The sequence below is a fragment of the Alexandromys fortis genome, unplaced genomic scaffold (genome assembly GCF_014885135.2).
Source record: "Alexandromys fortis isolate MF-2015 unplaced genomic scaffold, M_Fortis_MF-2015_v1.1 scaffold_185, whole genome shotgun sequence".
NCBI lineage: Eukaryota > Metazoa > Chordata > Mammalia > Rodentia > Cricetidae > Alexandromys > Alexandromys fortis.
In genome coordinates this window covers 1,410,876-1,424,306 of record NW_026068094.1, presented here as the reverse complement: position 1 = coordinate 1,424,306, position 13,431 = coordinate 1,410,876, and the positions used below count along the sequence as shown (strand labels likewise).

The 13,431-nt window shown below is 45.4% G+C and overlaps 1 protein-coding gene across 8 annotated transcripts in view; it reads left to right on the top strand.

Annotated features, from left to right (window-relative positions):
• Nr3c2 (nuclear receptor subfamily 3 group C member 2) overlaps positions 1-13,431 on the top strand; it is a 311,648-nt gene that overhangs the window by 229,112 nt on the left and 69,105 nt on the right. The gene's annotated exons all lie outside the window — the stretch shown is intronic.

Genomic DNA, 13,431 nt, shown 5'->3' with positions numbered 1-13,431 from the left:
GCCTGATGTACATAGCATTTGTAGGCTAGCCAAAGATGCATCGTAAGAACCTGCCTCAAAAGTAGAAAGAGCAAAGGTTCTAGAAAAGGAAGCTATGGGGTAAAGCAAAGCCAAGCTGAGCAGACACAGATGGAGATGTGGCTGAGGAACCAAGTGGAATAAAGGCTTCACTCAGTCAGAGTCCGCGGTTTCCTGACAGATCGTCATCCAGGTCCAGTGGGGAAGGGTAGTGAGTTCAGGTGGGAAAATCACCTGTGTTTGCAGAAATTCCAAGACTGACAGAGATCCTCAGCCCCTGTCTCGGTGGCCAGGCAAGAGTGGGGTAGTAATAGGCACACATATCTGGCCAGGCTTGAGGACGGTTTAGACAGAAATGGACACCAAAGCCTGTAGGTGGAGCATACCGCAGGTGGGACTGCACCCAGTAAGGTAAGGTGGCCTTGGTGATCACCATGGGTGTCTCTGTGTTGGAGTCAGTTGTGAGCATACACTGAGCAGGCCGGGCCCGGTGCCCCCACTCCTGGGACAGGATCAGAGGTGCCCCTGACAGCTGATAAGTGCAGGGCTGTGCACCTGTTACCCCCAGGTGGTGGCATCAGGAAGCTGAGCCTGAGAAGCACCCCGGCCGCACATCTGGAAGGAAGAGCTGTGAGCTGTGGGAAGGCCGTCTCATCACAGGAACAAATATTCCTTTTACTAGATGGCTGCTAAAGAGCCTATTGTATAAAGCCCAACTTAGGTTTAATGTGAGAGCGAATGTTGAAATCAGCCATTACTCATTTTTTATGAGGGAGGCAGCATACAGGATGTGTGCTTGTCAGCCCGTGTGCACGCCCTTCGGGTGTGGCGAGCACTTGGCTGTCTCGCTAGTAGTAAACTTGATGATATAATTATCGTAACCTGGGGACTCTTTCCAGGGGCTGTGCGTGCCCAGGTTGCGTACTTTTGTGTGTTTATGTCCCTGATAGCAAGCTGGAACCCCCAAGAAATGATTAAGTTTAGATATAAATATGTTCTATTGTTCTTGCAACATCCCTGGCTTCTTTAGGGAAGTTGGTCAAAGCTCACCTGCCCTGAAGCACAGACGGTCCAGTCTCTAATTGAGTGAGTGACCGCTTCTCAACTCCAGATATCTGTTGTCATGAAGAAAACCAGCGAGGATTGCCAGATTTTAAGACTGTTGGAAATACCATTTTCACCCGCTGTCAGGAAAGCGGTAGATGTGCGCTGGATTGGCATCCTCCCCGGTCAGCTCTCAGGTGCTTGTTGTCTGTGTGGTCTAGGGAATTTCCTCTCACACCTGCCCTCTCTTCTTCTAATGACCTTGCTTAATGTAGACGACTGGTTCTCGACCGGGGGTGGTCTTCCTCTGGAATGGATGGACACTCAGTGCTCTGGAAACCTTTCTGGCTGTCACAGCTGGTGGCTGGGGGTGGCTGCTGGTATCTAATGGGTAGAGGACTATGTCTGTGGCTGAGCATTCTGTGACACACAGAATTGTCCCCACAGCCATGAATTATCCAGTCCAAATGATAGTGACATGGAGGAGACCAAATCCTTAATGTTCCTCCTTTTTCTCCTTCCTCCTTCCCTCTCTTCCTCCCTCTCTCCTCTCCTCTCTCCTACCCTTTCTTTCCTTTCCCCTTCCCTGCAGATCTCTCCCTCTCTCCTCAATCTTGCTCATATTCCCTCTGTTTTTGCTTCCTTCAGACTCTTGAGGATGCTGTCAGTTTCACATGCAACAAAATAGACACGGGGCTGGAGAGATGGCTCAGTGGTTTAAGAGCACTGGCTGCTCTTCCAGAGGACCTGAGTTCAATTCCCAGCACCCACATGGTGGCTCACAGTCATCTATAATGAGATCCGGTGCCCTCTTCTGGCATAGAGGTATACATGCAGATAACTCACCATATACACGAAATAAACAAATCCTGTTTTAAAAAAGAAAAAAGAAAAGAAAATAGACACATGAGAATTTAAGAACAAGAACCCCCAAACCTCCACTTACATTTTTTTTTTTTTTTTGGTTTTTCAAGACAGCGTTTCTCTGTGGTTTTGGAGCCTGTCCTGGAACTAGCTCTTGTAGACCAGGCTGGTCATCCACTTACATATTTTCTGATATGGGAAACTTAGGCAGCCCAAGCTTCTGCATGGAGAATTCACCCCTGGGTCTTTGCAAGGATGATGTGGGGACCACATTTGAAAGAGCAGGATGCTCAGCTCTGAGCCCATGCTTCTTGTCTTTACATCCTTCGCCATGAGTTTTCCTGTTAGATGCTCTTGCTTTTATGATGCTGTGCAACACACAAAGCTCTTAAGCAACATTTGTGTCTCAGAAGTTAAAATGCAGTTGTGGGTGAAGACTGAAAACATATGTCATTGTGATGTTTAGCTCTGGCTCCTGGCCCAAGTAGCTAAATAGTATATCCTATGGTGTTTTCCCAGAATTTCCAATTTCCTCCATTTTTGGTTAAAATCTCCTATGTAGACATAAGGATCCTTTGTAGTGGCTTCCTTCAGATACAAAGTAAAACTTTTGATTTTATTCTGAGAACAGGAACAAAATAAAAGGGGGGAGGGGCAAGAGAGAGAGAGAGAGGAGAGCACTTACCTTATATAGCTGATGATATGGAGAATCCGTGCGAGATCTTTCTTGTTTTAAACAGATGTGGTTTAAATATTGTGAACTATTAACTCTCAAAGGTGACACCAGGAGGGTGGCTGTAGGGATTGTGAGAGCTGTCTTGGATGCTGTCTGGAACATGGAACACCGTAGTAGCTGGCTTTGTCTCATGAAGAATTTTTATTGCATATGCTTTTGTTACTAGAGTACTGATTGTAATACAGAGTATTTTCGTTGTAGACATTAAACATCTTCTTGAAACGTAAAACTAAAGGCTGATACGTGGCACTGCCTGGGCGAAGCATCAAGGCCTCTATGGGTATTCTGTTACCAGATCACAGATGTCCTCCCACGGGCACGGGGCATTCCAGCCTCGTACAAACACTGGTGACTGTAAGGAGTCTTTCTCTGCCCCACCAGCCAGCTCCCAAATAACAACAGGGAGACTTACTTACTAATTCTGAAAGCTTGGCCTTATCTTAGGCTTATTTTTAACTATCTCTCATATAACTTGTTAACCCATTTCTATTTGTCTATGTTCTGACACATTCTGCCCATCCTGCTTCCTCTAGTTTTTCGTGTGTGTGTGCATGCATGTGTGTGCATGCGTGTGTGTGTGTGTGTGTGTGTGTGTGTGTGTGTGTTGTCTGTGTGTGTGTGTCCTACCTCCTCTCTCTGCCTGGAAGTTCTGCCTATACCTCATGCCTAGCTATTGGCTATTCAACTGTGTATTACACCAACAACAGCAATACACCTTAACATAGTGTCCACTCAAACACCTCACCAAAGACCACTTGACGGCCAGCTGACCAAGAGCCCTGGAGATGTTTAGCCTCCAACTTCAGCAGCTTCCTGTTATAATTCTAGAAAAACTGTATTTTACCAATCTGAATTCTGTTTGGATATCAGGCCCCTGGCTCCCACACTGCCTGACCCTCCGCTGTTCTACCCACGCTTTCGTGGAGGACACTGACCTGATTTTGTTCAGACAGGCTGGGTTGAACCTTGGCTGGTGTTGTTTTCCAGCCAATGCTGGGGCTGAAGATGAAACCAAGAAGCCTTGCTTGATTCTTCTGAAAACCTTTCTTAGAGAACGGGGCTGCAGTGGTCACTGCAACTGGTTCGAGACAACCAGAAAAATGTTCATTTGTTCATCTTCTCTTTCCGCCCCTTTCTCAATGAGCTCTGGTCGCCATCTGCTGTAGTCTGCACAGCAGAATGCTCGCACGGAAACCACGGAAAGAGTTCAGAATTCACCGTGATACCGGGCAGAGCTGCACGGCCTACCTCCATGGCCATACAGTGAGGGGAGATTATACCCAAGAGGGGATTTCCTAACACTAACTGTGGGTCCAAAAAACAGGCATTAACAACTGGAAATTCTCTAAGAGAGAGTTGCAGGTTCCTGTCAGCCACATTCAAATTGGGAGGTGACGATTTAATTTAATGAATTGGTGACTACAGATTATATTGAGGGTTAAAACTTGCCTTCTACATGGTGTGTAATTTGAATCTTTTTGAAACTGTAACATGAAGCTGGCCTTCATCCAAGTCATCCATGCTGACCTGACTCTCAGTTTCCTTCAGGATCCCCTTCAGAGGTGGGGTGACCAGTCACCATGCCTCACCTAAAAGAGCTTTTTTGAACACTCCACCCATGAATTTTCTGATGACGTAGGGGTGTGGCTATCACTATTTTCCAGCTGACTTTGGGATCAAGGGAAATCTACTTTGAAAACAAAAGCAAACAGTAAGGAGGCCGTGGTGAGGCAGGCGGCAGAAAGAGAGAAACAAGATCTAGGCCTTTCCTCACCGGGAATGTACTTTAAAGAGTGTAAGTGAATTGCTCACAGTTTCTAATGGAAGCTGAGATTCCCCAAGAAATGCTTTCGGAAAGACCTACTTTTCCTTCAGGAAGTCCTTAAAACTGCAGCAGGTCCTCCTGTGGGCCCCGCACCTTCGTGGCTTCCATGCAATCAGAGCTGTAATCCCTTATTTCCACAGAAGCCTGTGATCCCATTTCGTGCCAGATAACAGAAACGCCGTCAGCGCCTTGGCCTCTGGCTTGACAAGAACTCCATCTATACCTTGCTCTGCTGTTGCTCTTGCTTTTTAGTTTTCTGTTGTGAGGGAGTTGTTGTTTGTGTGTCTGTTTTGGTTAATTGGTGTTAATGTGAAGAATACTTTAGAAGCAAAGACTCTTAAAGGAGTTTTTGTTTAGCCTGCAATGCTGGCCTGGTTTGGAGGGAGTCTCCAATGCTCTGGAATTTACACTGTGGCAGAAGACCAAAGGACTAAATAGAAGTAAGCCTTGTAAACAACTGGGCAGGGCAGGCCCTTGCGGGCGTGGTTCTGCTCCCAGCCCAGCCTCGGGTCTGCAGGCTGACCCCTGTGCCCAGGAGCGCGGGAAGGGAGACCAGGGGAGCCTCTGCAGGCTGCTACTTCGCTGCTCCAAAACAGGCCAGTTTGCTTTGGCTCCACTTGATCTGGGAGTTTTCAGACCAAGTCTACCAGTATCCTGAAGAGAACCCAGCCTAGAAAAATAACTTTTTTTTTTCAACTGTATGCATCATTGGCTACTATTAATTCTTAATTTAGACCTCATTCTGATAATGTCAGAGGAATAAAATGTGGAATAATATTTATTTTAAAAGCTGTAAACATTGGCCTTTGTTTTTCCTTTCCTCAGACCTGCTTAGTCCCCTCCCTAGCCAGGGTGCATCCTGGGAACTCATCATGGCGTGCTGCCCCTGGTGCTCCGGCACGTTAGTGCTAGCTTGTCATGAGGAGATTTTTTTACATGCTGTCTGGCGTCTTTATCTCGTATTCCTCAACTGTACTTAACAGCAGAGCGGCAGTCTTCAGAAACGGTTCTGTTTGCAGCCGTCAAGTTTTGTTCCGTGCTGATTTCTGTCCGACTAGCTGGCCTTTCCATTCCTGCTGCTTGTGGACAATTGAAATGATTTTTAAATCATAATGTTAATGTTGTTTAATATTGTTAATGTGAATTATTTATAACAACTAGTGTTAGTTAATGATATCAATTTGTTATTTAATCACAACATCATTCAGGACAACTTGCTCAGTTTACTTTTCATGTAAATAGTATAAAAGATTACTTACAATCTGGTTCAAATTAAGGTGACTTTTTTTTCAATAAAACATGCTTCCAAGTAATTATTCTTGAAAAAATAATTAGAATTGCAGTGATAAAACTATGAGTAATTATTTTACAGAGACAGTGTTGAACTGAGGAGGACTAAGAAGGAAGAACTCTTTTTCATGAGAATTAGCATGAGAGAGAAAACTGGGCTGGTCTTTGAGTCTGTGTATTTTTTTCATTCCTCATTGAGAGTTTTTATGTCCTTTACCATCTTAGATTTCTTTTTATTTTGTGTGTGCATGCCTTGCCCACCTTTATGTGTGTATAAAATATATATGAATAAATTCTATATGTGTGTATACACACACAGTGCATGCACCCGTGGTGCCCGTGGAGGTCAGAAGGCATCAGATCCCTTGGTGTTGGAGTTACGGATGATTGCAAAGGACAGGTCCTGGGAACCGAAATGGATCCTCTGTAAGAGCGGCAAGTGTTCTTCAGCACTGAACCATCTTCCCAGCCCAGTTTTTTATTTCTTATGCACAAAACCATACAGTCTTGCTTGCCAAAAGCTCTGAAATACATTGGAGTTAGGCAGCTTCCTCGCGTGCCTCAGAATTCTCTGGTATGTGCCGTGTTTAGGGACCCGGGATGCTACTGAGGAAACACGGAGACTACTGCAATCAGGGAGCGACAGAGGCTCGGCAGAAGAGCATGCGCGAGCTTGAGGGGAGCACGGGCAAGGGATAAGTGCAAGGAGATGGCCACGCATTGGGCTGAAGGTGACCTTTGTGCGCTTATTGAAGAAATTCTGTACTGAAATGTCATAAAGACGACACTATTGGCTAGGGTGGTGCTTCCCTTTCTGTCGACTCTTGAAACCCGGGGTCTCCTGCATACTCAACATGCTTTCTGCCACTGTCCTCTACTCCAACCCCAACTATTCATTGTTCCCATATTTGATTTGTATAAGGTAGGTGTCATGGAGTTAACTACCAGGATGAGGAGGTCTGCACAGGACAGTCCTGCGGGTTTTCTCCTTAGCCAAGGGTCCTGTTCGGTCTGAGCTCACCAGGGTCCTGAGAACGTGGGAGGACATAGCCCTTGGCACAGTCCATGGAGCCGGGCCCAGGAGGCATTTCCAGGTCACTGCCTCCTGCCTCCTCCTCATGGCGCGTCCAGCTCTGCAGCCTTGTTACAATAGCAATACTTCTTCAGAAACCGTTCCTAATGAGTCTGTCTACCTGGCAGGCCAATGAGACTGCTCCATGTAATAAACTCTGCTCGTGATGTGCCAGAACAGCAGCTGTGGCAGCTGTTAAAGAATTTGCCCTTTGAAGGAGGGGTCTTTTCCTGGATGGCCATGGCAGTTATTGTGCTAGTTTTTCTTAATTAATAATGCAATTTTTTAATATTTCTGCTTTTTGAGAGAGATTCATACTCTGTAGCCCAGATTTGCCTTGAACTCTCTGTGTAGCTCAGGTTTGCCTCCAACTCACTGTAACCAAGCTGGCTTTGAGCAGGTGAAAATCCTCCTGCATCAGTCTCCCAAGTGTTGGGATTACAGGGATAGGCCACTACACCTAGTTTTTCCCCTTTAAAGTCAGTAATATAGAACTACTGAGATATTTTACAAATAAATCAGTCTCCTACATAGTGATCCTCAGAGAACAGAATTTTTGGAGATCGCTGTCTAACTCTCAGAAGATTGTAAATTTCATTTAAAATGGGTGTCCAGAGAACTCAACTATCAATTGCAGTGTGGCTTTAGGGCTTCAATTCTTGGCAAAACACAGGTTCCTCCTGTGGTGAACTCTAGATCCTAGACAAACTGACTGGTTTGCTTCCTGCCTTTTAAGAACTGTCTCCCAGTGAAGGTGACATAGCCCGGAGCAAAAAAAAAAAAAAAGCTTGTCTTGCTTGTCATGGCAGCCACAGTGTGTGGTTGGCTGCACTGTCCTGGGGACTAGAAAAGAAAACAGGCAACAGGCTGTGACCTGGTTGAGGTGGCCACGGGCCTTCTGTTTAACAGACTCACCTGTCACTAATGGTGACCTTGCAGACAACTGAACTCTAGATCCTGCTCTGACCTTTGAGCCTCCTGCTTAGATGTCTGCTGTAGTGTAACCTGGAGTTTCCACATCGTTCCCAACTCTACAGTTTGGGGTAGAATCCTGTCACTCTGCCGGTCACTTTGTCCTCTGAACAATGGTGGGAACACAGCACCCACCTCCTAGGGTGCAGTGTTTTAAAGAAAGGCTAGCTTTGAACTCACCTTGCATGTAGAGCTTCAGTTACGCTCTGCTGCCACTTCCCAGCTCATAAACGGACTCAGGATTAGGAGGAAAGAAAGACTGTATTTTAAATTTGGAGCTGAGCAAACAGCGCTTTACCTTATGATGGGGAGTCTGCTCTTTCAATGGATAGGGTTTAATTTCATAACACTAAACGTTCTTTCAAGCGTGTAGTCTAAAGTCACAGTATTTGCCCGTATGCATACTTTGAAAAGCACTGCTCAGATTAGTTCTAGCCACACTTGTGGGGATAAGGAGTTTAGTCCTGTGTTTCAGACAAATCTAAACTGGAAAGTACATGAGAGGGTCTCCCGACTTCCACAACAGGGCTCCAGATCTCCAAAACCCGTTCAATCTCTTGTTTCTAAGCTGCGCTCGAGCCACAGGAGGCCTGACGCCAGACCACAAGCTATTCAGAAAACAGTATTACTGCACGTTCTCTCAGGCAGTGCATTCCAGGCTCTCTCCATAGCACGGTCCAGGATGCTCAGAGAAGATGCTCATGCTCTCTAGTCTGAATCCCCTCTTGGGTCTGTAAGGCCTTTGTGTCCTATCTCATCCTCGGTGGAAACAAAAAACGACACGGACAGCATGATTCAGAAAATGTCTCGGAGTTTTCAAAGTGCGACTGGGTTGGAGGGGGATGACACATGAAAATAGAGCTCCGGGGCCTCTCGTCAGCCCCTGCACAGAACACGGGGTGAAGTCATCTTCTCTCTCGTCTTAGTTCTGTGGATTTGTGGGTGGGTTCAGTGCTGCACGCTGATGACTTCCCCAGGGCTGCTCAACACAGCTGTCTAGGAATGACCACCACACTGCCCACCCCTTCTCCACAGACCCTTGTCCAAAGTGCCAGAGGGAACATTAGAATTAGGAGGTAGCTTCAGTCCCTGCTGTCAAAACTCTCCTCCTTTCCTCCTCCTCCCTCCCTCCTCCTCTCCCCTCCTTCCCCACTTCTCCCCTCCCCCTCCTTCTAGTCTCCTCCTCCACCACCACCTACTTTTTTTCATTCAGGAAGAGCAAAAGGTTGAGCTGAAGACAGTTCTGGACACCTCCCCATGCCTGCAGGTGAGCACAGAGGGGTTTCCCGGACTTCCAAGGCCCTCTGACCAGCATCTCCTACCTGGCTGCACTGAAGATCTGTTGTCTTTCCTTTAAAACCCCAACCCAAGATGGAGCCTTGTTGGTGTGTGTGTGTGTGTGTGTGTGTGTGTGTGTGGACATATTCCTGACCCTTACTAACATTAAAATTATAAAAGGAATAAGAAAAAGACCAATGTAGTCATAGAAAATAAAATGCCGTAGACATATCTATGCCCAGACCTAGGAGCAACATGTAGGCATCTCCCACAGGGAAGCCATAGTGCACAGCCTTGTTTTGTGGACTCCAAAGCCCGTTCTTCCTTCCTGGCATTCCCTCCAGCATCGCCACTCTGCTCTGCTTTCTGGTCTGAAGGAACTCTACTCTTGGGTGGGTCAGAGTATTTGATTATGGATGTGTCTCCTACAGGAATGTGGCTTAGTTCACTTTCAGGTCACAGCCAAAGCAGATCTAGGCGGAACGACAGGCAGAAGGGACAGCAGGGATGAGACAGCTGTCTGCCATTGTCATGGTACCCTCACGCGGAACTGAACCCTGGCAGCTTGTATAACCGTAATCAGTTTTCAGACTCAGCTTCCTCATACCGGTTCTCTCTTGTCAGGGCTAAGATTTCCCCACCAACTTCATTGTCCGCAGAACAGTACTCACTCCACAGTCAGTGGATGCTAGTCGCTCGCTGAGTTCTTGGAAAATGTGACCTGTGATAATAGCAACAAAATTATATTGATCATGGCTGTAATGTTACCCGGGGGTAACTTTACACATTGGAGAATTCAGTTGGAGATGCACGAGTTCAGAATTTCTTACAAAGTGGTGAACAGTTGAGTTTTCCTTCACCATAGTGCATGTCCTGAAGAATCAGTAATGCGTAGTACTTTGTTAATTACGAAGAGGTATCTGAAAATATGTATAGGTCCTTTTGAAAATCCATTTCAACCTTCTTAACTATTGCAGGAGTATTTGGAAACAATCAAGAGATGCCACTTTATTTTCCACTGATAAGCTAATTATTTATTCATGAAGGCCACCTGCCCTTAGCCCCTCACCCCATCCAATTAGCATGTGTTGCCTTAGGAGCCATTTAAATGCCTTTTTTTTCCCTACTAGTAAAAATTAAGATGATTTTGTTGTATAGCTAGTCAATGTGTAAAAAGGTGACATTTCTTCTTTTGGTGACATGACAGAGAAATGCTAAGTTGTCCCTGACTTTGCATTCCTCCTCTGGGAACTAAAAGAAAATGAAGTCTTGTACCAAAAGCATAATCATGTTTATTTGGCTGAAATCAAGACCCTAAGAGTCAGGCAGTGCTGTTATTGCCCTGAGATGCAATTTCATTTGGCCTGTGAACCTTCAGAAAGGACAACAACAATAATGATTTATAATTATAATAATAATATCCCTGTACAGCATCTTTAATATCTGCTGCCGAGTCCTCATTTTCAACAGTTCGCAATTTCTAACACGGAAGGAAGGAAAAGTCATGCGTGCAGCTGGAGAAGCCCTGGGAGAGGCGAGAATGGCTTCATCTCTAGGTAGCCATCATATAGTCAGCCTAGATACTCAGAGTAGCACAGACCACCGGAATCCAAAGTGGTTTGTGCTACCAGATCACACTGGGAAGTATCCCCTGATTTGTGGGGTACCACGGAAGTACTCCCAGCTTGGTGCTCTGGTTATTTGCCGGGTACAGGAAGCAGGGCCTTCCACTGCTAGATCCTGGAAATGAATCCATGGAGAATCTATGGAGTTCTGTTCATAGCTGGGCAGGAGATAGTAACTGCCAAGATGTTGCCAGTAAGGCCCTGGCACTTGCAGGGAAACCCCTGAGCACACAATAGTTTCTATAAAATCCAATATGGAAAAATGAAATTCCTCTTTTAAGTGAGTCTAAGTGGAAGTGGGAGACATTTACAAGCATGAAATATCCAGAGAGGAGAGAGAGAGAGAGAGAGAGAGAGAGAGAGAGAGAGAGAGAGAGAATGGGTATACTACTGTTGGCTGACAGTTAAGATGAAGTGTGTCCTTGGCTACTTGACCACATGGGACAGTGAGATTCCCCAAGCTCAGTGGCCATTCATTCACAAAATTTAGAAAGGAGCCCTATCCCAAAACCAGGTTCACTTTGAATAATAGACACATATTGATTGAGGATCTTTAGCCAAAATCACCGCTGTGTAATTAGCAAACATCCTAATTACGCAGTTGGATTTGAAGCTAAGCTGGTGCTCTGGCCCTGAGGAGGCAGAGAGAATGGATTAGAAGAGAAGGCGCACAGAGTGGCAGTGGACATCAGGGCCGGGTTCCCTGGCTCACCCTGACATTCACTAGCTCCGGAAGCTTGAAAAGGTGTTTCTCCTTTGGTACCTCTGCTTCTTCATCTGAAAAAAAAAAAAAAAAATAGCAGTAATGCCTGATCTCAGGTCCCGGTGAGCACCGGACTTCTGAAGCTATAGAAAGTCTGTACTCAGTAAGTGTAGCTTAGTACTTCAAATACAACATTTTAAGAGTGGTAAGTTCATAGACGGGTCATTACACAGTAGAAATTTTGCAAAGGAGTAATTAGTGACTCAAAAATGTTATCTGAAAAATCTCAGAAGCTTGTCTACATTTCTCACAGGGAAATAAACTGGGGCTTCATGTATGGGATGCACTGTACAATTTATTTATGTTTAAAAATGAAACAAATTTATTCAACAAACATTTGCTGAGAATTTGTGAGTTAGCAAGACAGTACACAGTATGGTTACATAAGAATGCATGCGACATTTTCACCATACCCCTGGGTCTTCAAAAAAGACACCAGATGCATGCCTGTGACTGAAGAATTCATACTCAGTTTTGGTAAAGATGAATGACCCTTCAGTTCCAAGTGCCCTGGTGCTCACAAAGCCACAACATGTATGAAGTGGTATGCTGAAGACAATGCTGGTAACCTGTTTCGCAGCTATGCTACCCATGAGAGCCCAGAGACAGCATTCAGCATTCTTTTTGATATTCATCAAATCAAACATGAGAAATCAGCACAGCAATATAGACCTAGAACATAAAGCAAATACAAATTTTATAATTAATTTGCAAGCAGATATCCCTTTTAATAAGACATGAAAATATCAGGCATTGCTGTTCCTACTTAGAGTATGTCTAGCATCAGAGTCTCAGGAAATATGACAAAATGTTAATAAACTCGTTCTCAGTTTTGCTTTCAGCTTTTGGAGATAGAGTCTCATTGCAGTTCATGATAGCCTTGAAATCATTCTGATAGCCAGGATGGCCTTGAATTCAGTTTCTCTTGTCTTAGTCTCTCAAATTCCAAGATTATAGACCGCGTGCCACCACAGCGCCTAGAATCTTTGTGTGTATGTGCACAGGTATGTGTGCACATCGGTAGAAGCCAGAGATCTGCATGATGCCTGCCACATTGCTTTCCACCTTATCTCTCAGATGGGGTCTTTCATGGAGACCCGTTATCCAGGCAAACACCTTGAGACTCAGAGAAGTTTCTACGGCACAGAAGCCTCATGGATCTGACTGCCAGTATGTCCCGTGCCTGCTCCAGAGGACTCCTGGGCTCCTCCAGGGCATTGGTGATTATTTAGCTGTTTGGCTTTCCTCGAATCTAGTTGGCCAGCTGCTTTGTCGATACATTCCGGTGTGTCTTCATTCACAGTCCCCCTTGAAGCAGCCTGACTCCACGTACCACAGTCAGCAACTTCCACGTAGCGAAGAGACACCAGTCCTTCAGATGGCACTGCCAGAATCCTCCCTCCATCTCCAGTCGCGTCCCTTAACAAATGATTGAAAATTTTAAACTAGCTTGTTAAACTTTTTATGGGCAGAAATTATGTCGTAGTTTTCCGTTCATCCTAGTGCCGATGGTTAATGGCTGTGTAGCAGATGTGAGGGCCCTGCTCTTGGGTGAGGACTGAAAGCTGAGCTGGTTTTTTCTGTGGTGAACGTGATAAATATTAATAGCTATGCTTGTAAATAGAAATGATTATGTTTTACATCAAGACCATTAGTGTGGTATAGCTAGTTCTGTGTTCAGCGAGGCTGGGATTCGCGTTAGGATAAAATCAAAGCTGTGTCTGGTTCGTGGAGAATTTTTAAATCAATTGAAAGCATTATTATAATTGCAAATCTGTAACTGTCGCAGCCCTAAGCTCAGCCTCAGAAGCTGGCTCTTCTGAGTCGGGAAAGTTCTTTCTACCCATCCTCTCGTGTGCTGTCCCAATTACCTTTGCCTTCTCCTGTGCCGATCCCAGGCTGTTGGCATTTGAAGCAAATGCTTTTCCTCCAAATGCCATTTCC